General features: G+C 43.3%; 1 pseudogene; it reads left to right on the forward strand.

Annotated features, from left to right (window-relative positions):
* Positions 1-20,223, forward strand: part of LOC142665150 (sorting nexin-6-like) — a 54,662-nt pseudogene that overhangs the window by 21,693 nt on the left and 12,746 nt on the right.

Consider the following 20,223-nt stretch of genomic DNA (forward strand, 5'->3'; position numbering starts at 1 on the left):
ATTACAGTTACAAAATAAAAATCAAAATGATAAATCCCTTTATGGGATTAAAAAAAAAAAGTGACATGAATGTAAAAAAAAAATAATGGTAAATAAATAAATAAAAAGTAAATAAAATACACGGAAATACAAATTTTTTATAATAAATAAACTTTTTAAAATAGAAGTCCCAAAACATGAAATAATATAGACATATTTGGTATCGCCACGACCGTAACAACCTGTACAACAAATGTATAACATTATTTATGATGATCGGTGTATGGTGTAAAAAAATAAATATTAAAACTACTGCAAAACTGCTTTTTTTCTGCATTTTAATCTAATTAAAAATTTATAGAAATTAAACGATAATGTATTTGTACCAAAAAATGGTACGTACATAAAGTACAACTCGTCCCGCAAAAAACAAAGTCTCATACAACTACGTCGTACAAAAAATAAAAGCGTTATGAGCGTCGGGATGCAAAGAGGGAAATTTAAAAAAAATTGCTCTGTCCTCAAGGCTAAAATTGGCCGTGTCCTTAAGGGGTTAAGACTGTATTTCGTGGTTTGTTTTTTTTTATAACATATTTTTATTACATTTTTCCCAAAAAAAACCCACAAATCATACAGTAATGCATTGCCATAATAATAAACATTACAAAAAAATGTACAAATGAACATGAGATAGTAAATGCTTCCCAGCAAAATAGGTTTAATCTTGGATGGTATTCCCCAGAGGCTATCAACCCTCCTTCATCTCCTCTGTCCTTCCCATCCTTTAACCCCACATGCCGGGTAGTCCTGTAAACATAGTTACATAAACTTGCGTAACTGCCTAACTAACACATCAAAACAATACATAAAACAAATAAGAAATGAGAGCATACATAACATTTGGAGCTTCGTGAAGCAGTTCACCCACTCAGGCAGCTAGTCCGCAAGAAGAAAGAAATCCAATAGGAGATATACGCTTTACTCCCGTGGTATTTTCAGTGCCCCTAAAGTGCCCTTGAGATCCTCAATCAAGTACCATGGCGTTCCCGTGAATGGGCCTATAATGTCCCTTCGTTCTGTACTGGTGAAATATTTTGTGAGGAAAAGCTTCCATTTCTCAAAGAATTTTTTACTCTGCGTGTCTTTATTCTGTAATATACCAATGCGGTCTAGATAAAACAGTTTCCTCAACCCCTGGACCACCATATTCTGAGTCGGTACCTCAGCTACCAGCCAGTTTTGGAGTATGCATCTCTTTGCCACTATCAGTGTGGCATGGGCCATGGGGGATAAATGTGTCGTTTCTGTCTCTTCTAATTCTCCATCATGTTGTATATGGAATAAGGCCTCCATTGGCCCTACATTCCCGTGGAACCTGCCCACCTGCTGCAGTAAGGATGTTATCTCCCCCCAGAATGGCTGAATATGTGCACACGCCCAAAGGCCATGATACATGTCCGTCTTTGAGATATTACATCTAGGGCATGACTTTTTCCTATCTGGTTGTGAGGCGGAGGGGGCCAGGGTAAATGCATATATTGCTTGGTGTATAATCTTCAATTGAGTTTCCCTCCAGTTTTCGTTGTGTACGTGCGCCCTGAAATCCACCAACCCTTTTTCAATATGCCTTTCAATGCCTGGTAAATTAAACAGTTTTTCCCATTTCCCAAAGGCCTGCCCGTGGACATCTTCAGTAGTAATGGTCTGAGTGTACTATATAATTGGGAAATGGAGTGTCTGTGAATGTCCGTGAACCATGAGTCAAACAGGTTGGGGGGGACCTCATCCGCTACATCCGCAAGTTTAGTTTTACAGTGATTAACTATTTGCATGTACTGTAAGTGCTGATGCCGTGCAGAAACGTATTTATTCTGGAGCTCTTGCAAGGTTAACCACCTCTTATCCTGTGCGTGAAACATATCCCCCAGTGTCGCTACCCCTTTCTCCCTCCATTCTGCCATTAGTTTGTTAGATCTTCCTGCTGCAAACTCTGGGTGCTGCCATAAGGGCATATGTTTTGAAATGCGGTAAGAAAGATTATAATGTTTGCGCAGTACCTTCCAGGCAATGATGGTATCTCGCAACAGAGCTGATTTCTTGACGGTCTTTGGGAGACAAGTGAACGCTGTGTGTACCAGAGCCATGAGATCCCAAGGTTTTGCTAGCTGTCTCTCCAATCTAGTGTTGGAGTGGAACTCTGTGTTGTGTTTCCAGTCTAGCAGATGTCTACTCAGACAGGCCAGATTATAACCCCGGATGTTAGGGAAATTGACCCCTCCTTCCGCTTTCCGCATCATGAGTTTCGTGAGCGCTATTCTTGGTTTCTTTCCCCCCCCATATGAATTTGGTAAATGATGAGTTGAGTATATTGATATCTGAGTGCTTGACCAGAAGAGGAATAGTCTGGAGCGGGTAGAGTAATTTTGCAAATCCTGACATTTTGACCAAACAGCTCCTTCCCATAAGTGATAGAGGTAGACTGTGCCATCTCAGAAGATCTGCTTGGATATCCTGTATAAGGGGAGGATAATTTAGATCATATAGGGAGTTGGGTGCTCGACCCACCTTAATGCCCAGATAAGTAATGTTTGGCTTTGCCATCTCAACATCTAGGTGCTAGGGACCGCCTATATGCTGGGTCCTGTGTTCCCAAATCTAATAACTGGCATTTTAACGTGTTAACTTTGTACCCTGAATAGCTCCCAAAGTCGTTCAATGCCTGGAAGATACGCGGAACATCTTTAAGGGGGTTTGCGAGAAATAACAAGATGTCATCTGCAAACAACGTTTCCTTGACCTCCATCTCCCCCACCCTTATGCCCGTATATAGTTTGGATGACGCCAGATAACGTGCCAGCGGCTCCAAAGCCAGATGGAACAATAGTGGCGATAGCGGACACCCCTGCCTTGTACCTTTACACAGACGGAATGGTTTCGATAAAAAGCCCGGTGTGGAGATTCTAGCCTTAGGGTCTTTGTAAATGTGGTGTAATAAGATCCTGAATGCCCCCGTTATTTCCATCGTTATTTTATCAGCGATATGGGCCTGTATGACCCTGGTAGTAGGGGATCCTTTCCAGGTTTTAGCAATAATTTCACATAAGATGTGTCTGCTGATGGTGGTAGTCCCTCCTCTCCCAGAGCATTGTTAAACAAGGAGACCAAAGTCTCTGTAATCTGTTCACGCATTACTTTAAAAAATTCGCCGGTCAGCCCATCTGGGCCAGGTGCCTTACTATTTTTTAGGTTTCTTATTGCCTCATCTACCTCCTCCCTTGTGACCCTGGCATTTAGAAGTTGCAACTGTTCAGCGGAAATGACCGGTAAAGTGACCTTGTCTAACAGTGTGTCTGTCAGCGGAAGGGAAGATGTATCAGAGTACAGCTCCTCATAGAATTTGGCCAGGATGGTGTTACTAGATGGATCGCATGTTTCTCGCCCATTATGATCCCTCAATTTCGCTATATGTTGCACTGAGCGTTTTCCTCGAGCCATATTGGCCAAAAGTTTACCCGCCTTATTTCCGAACTTATGTAAAGTAGCTTTAAAGTCTCGAGTATGCAGTGTTTCTTTCTGAGCTGCCCACTCGTCAAAAGAGTGTTTTGCCTGAATCCAGGCCTGTCTAGCATCCAATGTAGGGTGTGCCAAGTATGCTGTATAGGTTGCCCTCAGTGTAGCACTAGAGGCATTAAATTTTAGCGTTATTTCCCGTTTTTTGCTGACGGTATATGCCATTATCCTCCCCCTCAGCACTGCCTTGGCCGTATCCCAGAACAGTGAGGGGTCATCTGTGTCCTGAATTCGTCGACGTGTATTCTAACCACCACCCTCTTAGCTGTCTCACAAAGGTGTCATCAGTTGCTAAATGAGCCGGGAATCTCCATATGAAGTCTGATCCTCTGGGATATATTTCCTGGAAATCTACCCGTACCGGGGCGTGATCTGAGTTCACTAGGTCCCCTATCTCGGCGACCCCCAGCCTCGGTTGTAATGTTGGGGAAATTAAAAGGTAGTCTATCCTGGACCAGGACTGTTGAGCGTGGGAGTAATGCGTAAATTCCCGGGCATCCGGGTTACCCCTTCTCCAGGGATCTATTAAGTGTGTTCTTTCCATCAGGGGTCCTAACACTCGGTCCTGTTTTCTGGGGGCCCTTGTAGGAATGGATTCCGTGCTTTGTGAATTGTGTGTGCGTCTATCCTCCTTGTGATCAGAAACTGAATTAAAATCACCTCCCACTATTTTGTGCTGGACATTATCTGACAGAAGGGCTCTCTCCAAACCATTGAAAAACGAAGTATTATCACTGTTAGGTCCATACACGTTATAAATGCTTAATACCCCGCATGGTGTGCTTAGAGTAATATGGAGCAGTCGCCCGTCCTTATCAGAATCAGTATGAATTACCTCCATGTACCAGGTTTCTATTTATTAAAATAAGTACCCCCGCTTTACGGCCGCAAGCTGAAGAGCCGTATACTTGGCCCACCCACGATTTTTTTCATGCGGTGGAAGTCGCTCTCCTCCAAATGTGTCTCCTGAAGAAGAGCGATGTCTGTATGGAGTTTTTTTAAGTGACGGAGTACCATCATTCTCTTGTTAGGGGACCTGAGGCCCTTTACATTCCATGAGGTCAGCTGCATAAATTGGGCGTTCCGAAAAGGTTCACTATTGACTGGTCATACATATCTATTTCTAGGCAAGAGTGCTTTGCTGCCTTGGTAGCCGCTCGGCGGCGTCTGCTCCAGATTGCTCCCAACATTACAATAACAACATTTACATTTGGTGCCAGAGAATTGGCACAACCTTTAACAACAAAATGCCCATCCAGGAATGTCACCAGCATTTCCTGTGAGACGAACTTTAAATTGGCATACATAACTTCACTTTTTTCTGGTCTGTGACCCCTCCCCCCCTCCCCTTCCCGCCATCTTTTCGTGACATACTGAATCTTCATATTTCAAATTTTAAAATATTAAAATAAGTTGGACTTCCTATACATCACGGGTACAAGTGCTTATGCCGATTATAGCATGAATTTTGTCGGAATAACATCCCACCAGAACCAATTGCCACATGAATATATAAGGCACAATCAAATGCGCTCATGGAGCCCCTATGAGATACTTATCAGTCCGGGATGGTTGCAAGCCGGTTTTCTGAGCGTTGTCGGTGTGGCGTCTTCGATGATTCTGCCCGTTGTTGCTTGGGTGAGGAAGTGGAATTGCGGGCGATATCTGACCATGTACAGTCCCTCGGTGGAGAAACTGGTGCACGGGGTCCTTCCCCTCCTGTACCTTGACTCGCCGTCTCCTCTCTCGATTTTCTAGGGCCCCGAAGTCCAGGAATCTTGTCTACATATAATGCCGCCTCAGGATTGTGGAATACCTTGGTGGCGCCATCCGTCTGCATGATCCTCAAGGTGGCCGGATATTGTATCTGGAATTTGATTTTGCGTTTGTAAAGGGAGGTGCAGACCCCTCCAAATGCTCTCCGACGCCTTGTGACTTCTGCCGAATAATCTGCAAACAGGATGATTTTTGCACCCCTTATATGCAAAGGGGTATTACGGTTCCGGAAAGTGCGCAGAAGTTCCTCTTTATCATTGTAATCCAAGTAACGCATGATCACCTGGCGCGGTCTGCTTTGCGGCTCTCCTTTGGCGTTGGCGCTCGGACCAGGGGGGCCCACTCGGTGCACCCTTTCCACTCTGCAAGATCTGGTTAGGCCTAGCGCTTCTGGTAGCTCCGTCTCGCAGATGCCCTGGAGAAGCTGCGGTCTAATATGCTCAGGCAGTCCTACTATCCGTAGATTATTCCTTCTGGAACGTTTCTCAAGATCTTCTAAGCGGTCCCTGAGTTTTGTGTTATCTCGCATTAGGTCTCTAATGCAGGTATGTGCCCCTGCGGATTCATCTTCCATGAGACCAACCCGCTGTTCCAATTCATCTAGTCGATTGCCATGAGATGTCACCTCATTTTGGAGTTTTTGGAGCGTTGTTGTGACTGTGGCTATTAGGGAGTCTCTGATGTCGGGGGCCAGTTGGGTAGCCACCTAAATTGCCAGCTTCCGATAATCAATCTGAGAGTCAGTCATTACCGACGGCGATAACATTTCCCTCTGTATTTCTGGGCTCTGAGACCGGCTCTGTGAAAGTGATGGCTGCAGCAGCGCCGCCATCTTGGATGGCGCCTCACCTCGTGTGCTGTGTTCGGCCGGGCAGGAGATCTCTCTGCTGCCGCTCCGGAGGAGATATCTCTCCATAAACCGCCCGGTTCTTGTCACCCAACTCCCCTCCAAACGCCGGGGTGGTTATATCCTGCGGGTGTGTGGCGTCGATGGGTTAGGGGATCAGGGCTTCAGGAGCTCATGCAGCTCCGTCCTCACATCCCAGCGCCGGAACCGGAAGCCTCATTTCATGTTTTTTAGTTAGTTATCTTTGACCTTCGCTCTCATATGAAGCTTGCGGAGAAAGCACAAGGAGTGAGATGGGTGGGCGTCAAATATGCATGTGGGAATGCCTCCCCCCATCTTACATGAATATTCTTGCCAAGAGAGATAAGGCCACCTGTAAACCTGATGTGTGAAGAATTATAATGTTGTATCTGCAATGTATTGCATGTCTGTAACTGGCTGAATAAGAAATAAGTTTATCCCATGTATAAAAACCATGATACGCAAGGTAGCGGCAGATATTTGCTGATGGATTTTTGATCTACCGGTCATATTGTCTCCTTATCGATGAGAATAAAAGACGCGCATTTCTATTCAGGTGACTTCTTGAATCTCCTTGATAAGAACATAAATTCTTCTAACAATTGACCACGGCATTTAACGGGTTAAACTAGCGGGCTCCCGTTCATTACGGGAGGGGCTCAGCATTTGTACATTGGTGTTTCAATGGGGTGCTGTGTGCAGAAATACTTACCAATCTGTGCATCACGTCGTTTTTGGGTCCAGCGCCGCCCATGTAATCACATTCCCGCCTGGTCTGGAATTGCTGTGCTTTTGAGAAAACCGGATCTCAGGCTTTCAGTGCATTCCTATGGAGCCTCATTCTGGCTCCCATTAAAACCTCACTCCTCTTGCCCCTCTATTGTTAAAGTAAACTCTGTACCGCACAATGAGGCCCAAGTTTTATTGAACGTTTTGGTGCTTTTGCAAACGGAAAGCTGTCTATTTTGGCCCACTGAGCAAGAGTAGGGGAGGATGGAGCAATCCATCGAAATGCAATAGCCTTGTGAGCCCTAAATAGTCTTTCCCTAAGGAGTGATGTGATCTAGTGGTGAGACCACAGGCGATCCTATTCCAGACAGCCACATAGGTATAGTTTGGGTTCAAGGGGTAGAGGAGTCCCATGTATATAGCTTACAATGCCTTCCTTTATGATATGTATTCCGATTGCTTCCCATGTAATACTTTATGCCATTATGTTTTAACTATTCCAATTCTATTAATCACTTAGCTATGTACCATTTGATCGCTCTAACTTTGCTAATGATAGTGACATATCACAAAATTGATTTATTTTAACAAATTGTTTTGTGGTGAACTCTGACCCATTGTTTTGGCGGTTTTTTTGGCCATGACTCTGGTCTGAATTTAGCCCAATTAAGACTTGCATCCTTTCTGTATTTATATGGCCCACTTTTCTGTAATTTCAACTTGCCTGAGGAAGACGCCGGTCCGGCGTTGAAACGCGTAGCAATTGTCCATTACTACTCAAATAAATGTATTAATTTTCTCATAAAGCAGCGCCTCATTATCCAGTTTTTTATCCTTTAATCGTCAATTTTGGCATCTCTTTGGAGCTTTGCGTTGGGATCGGCAGCAGCTTTTGCATCACAATTATTTGCAGATGTTTTACAACTTCACAGGTGAGTATTTATGATCGTTTTTGCTCATCTTTATCACAAATGATACACACGTGGCGCCGTGTTTTTTCACTCTATTTTTAGTATATTTGGATTTTTGAGGCAGATTTTGCTCTGCCTGCACGCCGATTTTTGCAACATTTTTCTTCCACGGCCATTGAGCGCCGCAGGCAAAAAATGCAGCGAAATGCGCTTTCCCTGCTTCCCATTGATGTCAATGGGAGGTCAGAGCTGAAAACGCCTGAAGATAGGGCATGTCCCTTCTTTCTCCCACAAGACTGTTTTTCCGCTCGTGAAAAAAAAAACCTCCGCCTCCCATTGAAATCAATGAGCGGCATTTTCGGCTGTTTTTTGGCGCGTTTTCCGACGCGGATTCTGCATCAAACTCTAACTCAGTAATATAGATGGTGACCTTAAACCACAAACAAAAAACACTAAAAAAATATATATATTTAACGTTTAAACTTAATTTTAAAATTACTTTCTTACTAATTTTCCTCCAATCTTCACGAAATTTTAATTCTAGAAATGTTTTGTTATAAATGCAGATCCCACTCGCACCTCCAAGACCTGATTTTGATGCCTCCAGAGAAACTGCAGAAACTTGAAGGGGAAGGTTCAATGACCAAGCAAGAGTTTACTAAAATGAAACCGGAGCTTGAAGCGTAAGTATTTCATTCATTCCTTATTTAAACCAGTGATTTATATTCATTAAGAATAAGTGTTCAGAAGTTCTTTAACAATGCCCTCTAGAGAAGTTTCTTCATCTAGGGGGCAAGTGTGGAAGACATTCTTTCAACTACTCCATCACACCTTAGATCAGGGATTTCCCAGAACACAGCAGCAAGACCTGTCACTTTTACAGTAAAGATATCAAACTGATTTTGGCCTGTTTTTAACATGTTGCCAACACTTGATGTCTATCCTAGTCTTGAGCGGCTGGTCGTTGCCACATCATGACTAGTATAGACATCATGCTGATTGCGCGGGCACAACAAATGTGTCTGCGGGAACAGGGCAACAGCTGTAATACACAGCCGCAGCCCTGCTCTAATGGTCTAGATTAGAGAAATCCCCGAGCCTCATTGTTAACCCCTTGAATTCCACGATCAAATCTAATCGCAGCATTGAAAGGGAAAATGAGGTGGCTGTGTTGACTCTGGACTTGATACAACATATTGGACCAACACTTGCTCAGTGGTCCAAAGTCCTGTTTTCAGATGAAAGTAAATTCTGCATTTCATTTAGAAATCAAGGTCCTAGAGTCTGGAGGAAGAATGGAGAGGGATCAATCCAAGTTGCTTGTGGTCCAGTGTGAAGTTTCCACAGTCAGTGATGGTTTTGGGAGCCATGTCATCTGTTGGTGTTGGTCCAATGTGTTATATCAAGTCCAGACTCAACGCAGCTGTCTACTAGGACACTTAAGAGCACTTCATTCTTCCCTCTGCTGACACGTTTTATGGAGATGCTGATTTAATTTTCCAGCAGGACTTGGCACCTGCCCACACTGCCAAAAGTACCAATACCTGGTTTAATCACTATCACTGCGCCTGATTGGCCAGCAAACTCGCCTGACCTAAACCCCATAGAGAATCTATGGAGCATTGTCAAGAGGAAGATGTAGACTCCAGACCCAACAATGCTGACGAGCTGCAGGCCGCTATCAAGGCAACCTGGGCTTCTATAACACCTCAGCCGTGCCACAGGCTGATCGCCACCATGCCACGCCGCATTGATGCAGAAAATTCATGCAAAAGGAGACCTGAACAAGTATTGAGGGCATATACTGGACATACTTTTCAGTAGGCCAACATTTAGGTATTTGAAAATTAGAATATTATTTAAGCCCAAATATAATAATGGTTTCTCTTGGCTCAAATACCCACAAAATCTCTCTCAGACCGGAGCAGGCCAAACTAAATTGGGTATGATCCAACAAATACCCTAAATGACATATATAAAGTACAGTTAATTTTACTGCTCAAACGGTGCTGGTAACAGTCCAATATCATTCAGTATGGACACTCTCTCTCCCAGAAAAATGCAGTGGACAATCCACAATCCAATGAGGATGTGGATGGAAATTCTTATCCTTGTAGTTCCACCAAGCTCCTTATCTCTCTCCACATTCAAAGAACTCCTGGTAGGAAAAGGATCTTATGTCTCTAATAGATGGAAAAAGGAAGACACATAGTGCAACACCCTCTGCAAAAAGATTGCTCCACGCCAAGTTTAATCCATACTCACAGAAGTAACAAGAAATAAAAGCATCAAGGTAAGTAAAAATCTTTAACATTTCTAGGCGGCACGCCAAACACTCTCGCCCGACCCTGGTTTTCGCCCTTCCGGCTTCCTCTGGGGCATGTGTGACGTGTCTAATTAACAGGTTTATATAGCTGCATAACATTTACATTTGCTTACATAAAAAATGGTTAAACATATACACCCACAATGATCTCTGCAATATATAGAGATAATCTGATCTTACCATCATAATCGTATACATATATATATATATATATATATATATACACTTTTTGAAATATTATTCTTTTTATATAAATGCCTAATCTCTTTAAAAAGTAAAAAAATATAATATATTATGCTGAACCAGCCTATTTGCCACCTTTATAGTTGGTTAGATTCCACATATCATCCCATATCCATTATATTGATTTTTATTTATATTTTTATCAGTTGTTTTATATTTTCTTTCCCTATTTTTCCACTTAGTCTGATCTGTGACCAATCTCTAAAACCTCCAGAGCTTCAGTGAGCTGCAGCTAATCAGAACAATTGAGTTCTGCTGAGACAAGATCCCTTGGTCAAAATGCTATGTGTGAACAAGTCTCTTACTAATACTATACATAGGGCATTTTTTTGCATAATTGTTTTCATAACATGGAACTACCAATATGGACCAGAATATCTATCAGATGATATCTCGCCAATATTAATAAGTATTTGTAAGAAACAAAAAAAACATTTTTTTATAAAAAACACTTAAATTCGAAGTCTGAATTGAGTCCTAAGGGCTGAAGCGTTTTTAATTGATAGATCCAAAAACTTTCTTGCTTGCTCATTTTTTTAATATAATCCTCCCCCCTCCAATGATTATCAATTGTCTCAATAGCAAAGAATTTAGTGTCCTTGGGATCTTTATGGTGGAATTTACAGTAGTGTGCTGACACACTATGGTCCATCTTGCCTTTTCTGATGTTATTACAGTGTTCTGCTTTTCGAGTTTTCAATTTGCGGGCTGTGCGTCCTACATATAACTGCCCACAGGGACACTGCAATAAGTATATAACCCCTTTAGTATTACACGTTGTAAAATGTTTGATCTCATATTTTCTTTTATTTTCGGCATTCATAAAAAAGGTAACATTCCCCTTTCTTTTATTATACCCCACTTCTTTACAAGCTTTAAAGAATTTATTTTTTTTAGATCAAATTGCTTTTAGTGTTTTATTTAAAAAAAAATTATTTGTGTTTGTGTTTTACTGTTTTGTTTTTTTTTTAAACTTTTTTTTCTTCTGTATGGGGGCTGCCTTTTTTTTTTTTTTTTCATCTCTGTATGTGTCGATTAACGACACATACAGACATGGAATATGGCACATACAGCCCCATAGTGAATGCGAACGTGAGCCGTTCCATTCACTATGCTGTACTCCGTCTGTGTGGGAACGGCGCATGCGCCGCTCCCACACAGTCCAAATGGAAGGTCTTCTGCCGAGCGACATCCGGCACCATTTTCTTGTGGACCGGAAGCCGCGTTTAATAAAACACTAAAAGCAATTTGATCTAAAAAAAAATATTTCTGCGACACCCGTCCTTTAAGGGGTTAAATGCTGAGGTAAATGTGACAAAATTGCACCATCAAAAAGTTCAACTTGCAAAAAAATGGTCTCCTACAGCTACGTCAAACAAAAAACAAGTTCAGAGACGGGATGCAAAGAGAAAAACCTAAAATAAATTGTTCTGTCTTTAAGAAAAAAACGCTTAAATCTGTAGCAAATAGTGCGTTTTTGTTGATAACATTGCTGTGCAAATGCTGTTGTTACCTGTAGATTTAGGGTATGTTCACACGGCAACGCAAAATACGTCTGAAATTACAGAGCTGTTTTCAGGCGAAACCTGCCCCATAAATTTCAGACGTTTTTACAAGTGCACGCGTTTTTCGTGGCGTCAGTTACGGACGTCATTGGAGCTGTTTTTCAATGGAGTCAATGAAAAACGGCTGAAATTACGTCCCAAGAAGGGTCCTGCACTTCCTTGACGCGGGCGTAATTTTACGCGCCGTCTTTTGACAGCGACGCGTAAAATGACAGCTCTTCTGCACAGAACATTGTAAGACCCATTGCAAGCAATGGCCAGATGTTTGCCGACGTATTGGAGACGTCTTTTCAGGCGTAATTCGAGGCGTAAAACTCCTCCATTACGTCTGAAAATAGGTTGTGTGCACATACCCTTAGTGTTAAACATTGATTAAATAAAAGTATATTTGCGCCTATGGATTCTCAGCAGTTTTTACTGCTTTTCTGCTGTAAAAACCTCAACAAAACCTGTTGCGGAATTTATTCCCCCTTATTGAAGTCTATGGGCCAAACACGCAGCATAATTTGACACACTGCAGAATCGAAAGACGCATTGCAGAACACTTTCCGCATGACTTTTCTGTAGTGCGGGCATGGGATTTTCTAAATCACTCACTTTGCGTCTATTGTAAATGCTGCTGAATTTCTGCACAGAATTTCCTCTGAAAATTTCGCAGGGTTTCCTGTACGTGGGAACCCAGACTAAAGGGGTTAAAGATGCTTGGCAAACAGTCAACACTTAATCCAGAATATAGCTCATGCGCAAGAATTATAGAATACTTCACTATAGGGGGGGTTCCCAGAAATGGAAAAAATAGTTCAGGTGTTCCCCCAAAGTATTAAGATTGATAATCACTTCCTTAGATGTTCAGTTTCTACTCTTTATTAGCTGATGCTTTAACATCCGCCTATAAAAAGAAAACTAAAACATGAAACCGGAAATAGCTCTGTAATCTCCTTCGTGGTACAAAAGATGGAGCTGTAAGTGATCCAGTGACTGCTCCATTTACTAACTGCACTTTGTCTCATAGGCTCCCACCACAGTAGCCAGATATTTTTTTTCTCTGCTTTTTTTTTTTTTTTTTTTTTTTTTTGTCAGATAGGTCATCTAAATGCGCTTTTGGTAACTTGAACCTGGTACTGCAGGCATATAGTTTACCGACAACCGACTAAGAATGCGGTGGAAGTCTCGTAAGAAAAAAAACGAATCTGCCATTAAATCCAGAATTTTGCCTAGCCACAACTGTCCTTGAAAAATCTGCAGTAAGACACCACACACAACTCGCATTACGCAAGGATATTGTAACAATCTCAAAATTAGAGGTTTATTGGGACTCTAATGTATTTTTCTGTCTTTCACCTGTCTAACTCTAAACTGTACAAAAAAAGTGATACATAGAAGCTGCAGAAATAAAACTGCATTATTATTTTTTTTTAAAACCAAAGTAAATTACAAAAGGTATTTTTAGCACTAAAATGCATTTCATAAAACAACAAAGGTGTCCATAGCCTTTACTGTGTCCACATCCAGAAATGCACAGATAAACACACAAGCTGTCGTCTCTGCTCCACTGGGTACTGTAATCACAGGGATCCCTGGTGTGGTGAACCAGCTGCCTTTGGCAGAGTAACCTCTGCAGCTTCAGAGGAGATACTGAGCAAGTGAGTGAGACCGCGATACTGCAATTGTGCTTGCTCAGCAACTCCTCTAACAAGAAGAGAAGACTCTTTAGAGGCAGCCGGCTCCAGGGATCCATCCACAGACCCAGCGGCAGTGGTGTAACTAGGAAAGGCTGGGCCCCATAGCAAACTTTTGACTGGGTGCCACACACAGCCCCCTGTAGATTGGGCCCCCACCCGTAGGTTCTGCATACAGCCCCTCCCTGTAGACAGTAACAACCCCCTTGTAGATTGTTCCCCACCCACCGCTTAAAGGAGTATTCCCATCTCCGACATTTGTGGCATAGAGGATATGCTGTAATAGCTGGATAGATAAGGAGCCCACATCTGAAACCCACACTTCTCTCTAGAACCTTAAACCCAGACCCCCATCAAACTTTGTGCTGCTGGTCCTCCACCACAGTTGGACGAGTGTACCAGGTTTTCTGGAAAGCCGAGTGCATTTTGTTAGAAGTAAATGGGAAGGGGGGGCGTGGGCTGACCGTGCTTGGCGTGAGACACTCTCTTCACATCTCCTGCCTCCGCTCCGGTCAATTATCCGGCTTGCACTGATTACCAGTGAACAAATTTGGTGCTTCTGCACAGTAACAGGATCTTCTACTCGTCCTGACTCCGGGGACACCTTGGGCTACTCTATGCTGTGGAAAAGCGGTAAAACCCCTTTGATAGTCAAGCGCCATGCCGATTTCCAAGATGGTGCCGAAAGGGAGCGGAGCTCCGGGACCCAGGCTCTGAGGAAGTCTGATGTTGCTGACTACCTCAGACAGTATGCCTGACATGGCAGTGTGGCAGAGGAGGGATCGTCTTGCAGAAGAACAGGCCGGATGGGTCTGACTCAGATGTGGTCCGAGGATGATGCAGTGGTTGCATAGGTACAGGTCCCGCAGCGGTGGCAGGCCGAAACACGTGGCAGCCCTGGGGTGGGGTTACTGGGGGGCCCACGATGAGAGATGTGCTTAAAGAGGCTCTGTCACCACAGTATAAATGCCCTATCTTCTACATAATGTGATCAGCGCTGTAATGTAGATTACAGCAGTGTTTTTTTTATTTAGAAAAACTAACATTTTTGACGGAGTTATGACCTATTTTAGCTTTATGCCAATGACTTTCTTAATGGACAACTGGGCGTGTTTTACTTTTTGGCCAAGTGGGTGTTGTGGAGAGAAGTATATGACGCTGACCAATCCGCATCATACACTTCTCCCCATTCATTTACTCAGCAGATGGCTTTCTTACCAGAACACTATGTGCATCCACATAAACACACTTTAATGCTACTCAAGTGTCCTGACCGTCCTGACACGTCTGTAGCGTTTGTTTGAGATTTACAGCAAGGCAAGCGTAATCTCGCGAGATTACGATGTAACCTGTAAATTAAAATGAGATTACGTTTGCCTTGCTGTAAATCTCACACAGGTGCTACAAAAGTGTCAGGATTCTGAATAGACATCACCTCCTGGCTGGAGGTAATGTCTATTCACGGTCAGGACACTTGAGTAACATTATAGTGTGTTTATGTGGCTGCACATAGCGATATAGCTATATCGCTATCTGCTTTGTAAATGAATGGGGAGAAGTGTATGACGCTGATTGGTCAGCGTCATACACTCCTCTGTACAACGCCCACTTGGCCAAAAAATAAAACACGCCCAGTTGTCCATTAAGAAAGTCATTAGCATAACGCTAAAATAGGTCATAACTCCGTCAAAAATTATAATTTTTCTAAATAAAAAAAAACTGCTGTAATCTACATTACAGCGCCGATCACATCATGTACAAGATAGGGCACTTATAATGTGGTGACAGAGCCTCTTTAAGACTATCTCTAAATGTAACACCGCCATCAGTTCCCTGTCACTGCAGGTGGGAGGCATGAGACAGGAGCTGTCTGTCCTTAGACAAGATGTCCATAAGATCTCTGAAAGGACCACTGAGGTGGAAGTTAGAACCTCGACCCTGGAGGATGACATGCTTAAAATTAAGAAGGCATCTCGGAGGGCTGTGCAAGATTCCATGGCTGTGGGCAAAGGTGGATGATCTGGAGAATAGATCTAGACGCAACAATGTCTATTATTGGGGTCCTGGAGAAGGCAGAGGGAACTAACCCCACAGACTTTTTTGAAGGCTGGTTTGTCCAACAATTTGGGAAGAATGTATTGTCACCACTGTTTGCCGTTGAAAGGGCGCATCTGGTGCCCACCAGACCATTACCGTCTGGATGGCCGCCGTGCCCAATTCTGGCCAGTGCTTGATTTTAAAGACAGGGACACCCTGCTACGTAGAGCTCGGGATATGCCGAACCTCGGCATCAATGGATGTAAAATTTCTCTCTTTCCGGATTATTCGGCGGAGGTCCAGAAATGGAGGGCCCACTTTATGGATATCAAGAAACGCTTGAGAGAGTTGAAAGTGGTCTACTCTAAGCTGTTTCCCGCCAAACTTCGGGTGGCGGCTTTGGGCGGCAGCCATTTCTTTGAGGATACTAACGCCGCCTTGCAGTGGCTTGATCAGCATGAGGGACAACTTCGCCTGGAGTCTGCACCCCCTGACACGTGAGGTGTCTTTCCGGAGGGACTTTTCTTTACTACTTTTTTTTTTTTTTAGAGAATTTTTGTCTTTAATGGACCCGTTTGACTGCTCTGAGTTTTTGGTTTTTTTTGCAATGTCATATTGCTGTGTTTTTGCTTCTGCCCACCTTGGATTTAACCCAGAGGGAGTGAGGGGTACTCCTTTTCTCACTGCTTATGCATAGGTTGGGTAATGTGCTACAGTAACTCCAACGTGTTTTTGTTTTTTTAGGCTGACCCTGACTACTGTGTTGATTTGTGGTAGTGATGTTTAGTTATGGGGACGAAGGTTTTGGGGGGGGGAGGGGATTCGACCATACTGTATGCTCTGGTTTGGGAGGTGGCGGGCTTTGTGCATACGTCTGCTATGTCTTAATGGCAAAAATGTGAATTATGCCTCTGACTGTGTCGCCGATAATTAGCTGGAATGTCAGAGGGCTCTCTGATGCTACCAAAAGACACGGTGTCTTTAGATTTGTTGAAATGCCGCCCTGCCATATGCTGCCTGCAAGAAACGCATCTTACTGCGGACAAAATAGATTTACTGAAACAGCTGTGGATAACCTCTGCATATCATGCTGTTTTGTTCTCATAATTCTAGAAGAGTTTTCATCTTTGTGCATAGAGACATCTCATTCCAGGGCATAGCGCAAAGTATTGATGTGGAAGGCTGCTATATTTGTTTGCTTTGCAGAATTGACCAACAGCTTCTGGTCCTTGTGTCAGTATGCATTCATCCATTTTCCTTGGCCTTGCTGAAAGATATTGGATTTAGTAGCCTTGCACCATGGTGTCCCCTGTCTCTTGGTTGGAGACTTTAATAATATCCCTGATTCGGCCTGGGATAAATGTAGGATCATCACAAACTCCTTTTGGGGTCCTTACCTCTAAATTAGGCCTTTATAGATGTATGGCGGGTTAAACCTCCCCAGGATAGGCAGCCACGAGCCATTTTTAATGTCCTGGTGGAGGGAAGGAGGTTGTCACTCAGGATTTGACGGTACATGGCTCCATCCATTCTCCCATTGATGCGGTGAAGTATTCCTGTGCCCTTAGCAGAGAAACACCCCCAAAACATAATGTTTCCACCTCCATGCTTGACAGTGGGGACGGTGTTCTTTGGGTCATAGGCAGCATTTCTCTTCCTCCAAACACGGCGAGTTGAGTTCATGCCAAAGAGCTCAATTTTAGTCTCATCTGACCACAGCACCTTCTCCCAATCACTCTCAGAATCATCCAGATGTTCATTCTTGAGCAGGGGGACCTTGCGGGCACTGCAGGATTTTAATCCATTACGGCGTAATGTGTTACCAATGGTTTTCTTGGTGACTGTGGTCCCAGCTGCCTTGAGATCATTAACAAGTTCCCCCGTGTAGTTTTCGGCTGAGCTCTCACCTTCCTCAGAATCAAGGATATCCCACTAGGTGAGATTTTGCATGGAGCCCCAGATCGATGTCGATTTACAGTCATTTTGTATGTCTTCCATTTTCTTACTATTACACCAACAGTTGTCTCCTTCTCACCCAGCATCTTACTTATGGTTTTGCAGCCCATTCCAGCCTTGTGCAGGTCTATGATCTTGTCCCTGACATCCTTAGAAAGCTCTTTGGTCTTGCCCATGTTGTAGAGGTTAGAGTCAGACTGATTTAATTGAGTCTGTGGACAGGAGTCTTTTATACAGGTGACCATGTAAGACAACTGTCTTTAATGCAGGCACCAAGTTGATTTGGAGCGTGTAACTGGTCTGGAGGAGGCTGAACTCTTAATGGTTGGTAGGGGATCAAATACTTATTTCTCTGTGCACAATGCAAATAAATTATATATAATTTTGACTGTGATTTTCAGTTTTTTGTTTTTTTTTATATATATAATCTATCTCTCACTGGTACAATTAACCTAGCCTAAAAATTCTAGACTGTTCATGACTTTGACAGTGGGCAAACTTACAAAATCAGCAAGGGATCAAATACTTATTTCCTTCACTGTATGTGTTTCAGGAGTCCCTGGAGGTGGGATATTTGTAGGGAATCCATTCGAGAGGCCACCATTGTAGTGCTTCCCAACAGAGGGTAAGGACCCACTTCTTCCTAAGTCCTACCGCCCTATCTCTTTGTTGCCTACAGAAGTCAAAATTCTCGCAAAAGCCCTGGCCAACAGGTTAAATAAGGTAATTTCCGCCATTATTCATGATGATCAAACAGGCTTTATGCCAGGTAAGGCGACATCTATTAATATTCGGCGTCTGTTTCTTAGTTTACAGATTCCGCCTGATAATGTAGTTATACGCTGTTAGACGCCACTAAGGCATTCGACATTGTTGAATGGCCCCATCTGTGGCACACGCTTGAAAGTATGTGGGTCGGTCCGGTTTTCATTTCTTGGGTTAAAGTTTTGTACTCCGGTCCCAAGGCTAGAATTAGGGCTAATGGAGGTCTATCGGAGAGATTTCAGCTCTATAGGGGTACACGACTAGGGTGTCCACTTTCTCCCCTTTGGTTTGCAATTGCTATTGAGCCTTTGGCGGCAGCGGTTCGGCTTTCCCCAGCGATTTTTAAAGCATTCACATATGGGAATTATGTGAGTAAAATTGCCTTGTACGCGGATGATGCGTTGTTCTTTTTGGGAGATACGGGACCCTCTTTAACAGCGGCTATGTCCTTGGTGGATGAGTTTAGACGTCTATCTGGACTTACTATTCATTGGCAGAAAACAGCACTACTTCTGATAGACCCCCTGGTTGAGCCTGTGGAAACAATAGGGAGCTCGGTCCAATGTGTTGCACAAATGCGGTACTTGGGGATAGAGGTGACACGGATATCTGATTTTGAGGATTTGAATTTCATGCCTTTGCTACAGAAATGTAAACGTAAAATAGGTTTGTGGTGTAAACTGTCTTTCTGTCGTAGGCCGTGTGAATCTTCTAAAAATGATTCTGATGCTGCAATTGCTTTACTTGGTACATAATGCACTGGTGTGGATCCCGCTCACCAGGTTCCACAGGATAAGCGCTCTTTTCCGAGACCTTATTTGGCAAAGGAACCGCCCTAGACTGCGGCTGGAAATTTTGCAAAGGCCCAAAACTGAGGGGGTACTGGCTCTCTCAAATTCATGGATTTATTTTTTGGTAGCTCGGTGTCAGCACCTTAAAGGTTGGGGCGCTCGTTCTGGGGAAGACGCATCTGCAGTTACATTGCAGTATCATTTGAAATGTGACATTTTATTGGAGGCTGTTGAGAGTGGGCGTCTCTCGGGTAGACTATCTGTGTTTCCAACGTTCGATCTCATTCATAAAACCTGGGGGAAACTTAAAGAGGCTCCGTCACCAGATTTTCAAATCCCTATCTCCTATTGCATGTGATCGGCGCTGCAATGTAGATAACAGTAACTTTTTTCTTTTTTAAAAAACGAGCATTTTTGGCCAAGGTATGAGCATTTTAATATTTATGCAAATGAGCCTCAGAGGGTTCTTTAGGTAATTACAATTGAGGCATGCGTTTCAGGCACAGTTCTCACAGGTTCAAGGGACTATACAACAAGATAATATTGTCCAAGCTCTTGGCCCTACTGGGACCACGAAGGGGGTTATATCATGGGTATACCAACTCCTGCTGACTAAATTTTTGGATAGTTATCCTTTGGTAGTTATGTGTAAATGGGATAGGGATATACCAGGGATTGATGAAGACCAGTGGTCCACTATAATGGAAGCTGTTCCGAATGTTTCGCTGAGTGAGGGCGGCAGGCTCTCACAGCTCTATATACTCCACCGGCCTGATTCTACATGTCCAAGATGTGGTTTGGTGCCTGCCGACCTCCTCCATATGCTGTGGGATTGCCCGCAACTTGATATATACTGGTCTGGCCTACTTGCAATTGTGGGGAAGGTGTTCTCTATCTGTCTAGGGATCCAAAGGTATGTCTCTTAGGTTTTGTAGACTGTCTGCCTTTGGACTCTAATGGGAAACTGACAGTGGGAAGAATACTGTATGTGCCCTGGAAACTCATAACGCAGGGTTGGATTCCGACTT

The sequence above is a fragment of the Rhinoderma darwinii genome, chromosome 12 (genome assembly GCF_050947455.1).
Source record: "Rhinoderma darwinii isolate aRhiDar2 chromosome 12, aRhiDar2.hap1, whole genome shotgun sequence".
Taxonomy (NCBI): domain Eukaryota; kingdom Metazoa; phylum Chordata; class Amphibia; order Anura; family Rhinodermatidae; genus Rhinoderma; species Rhinoderma darwinii.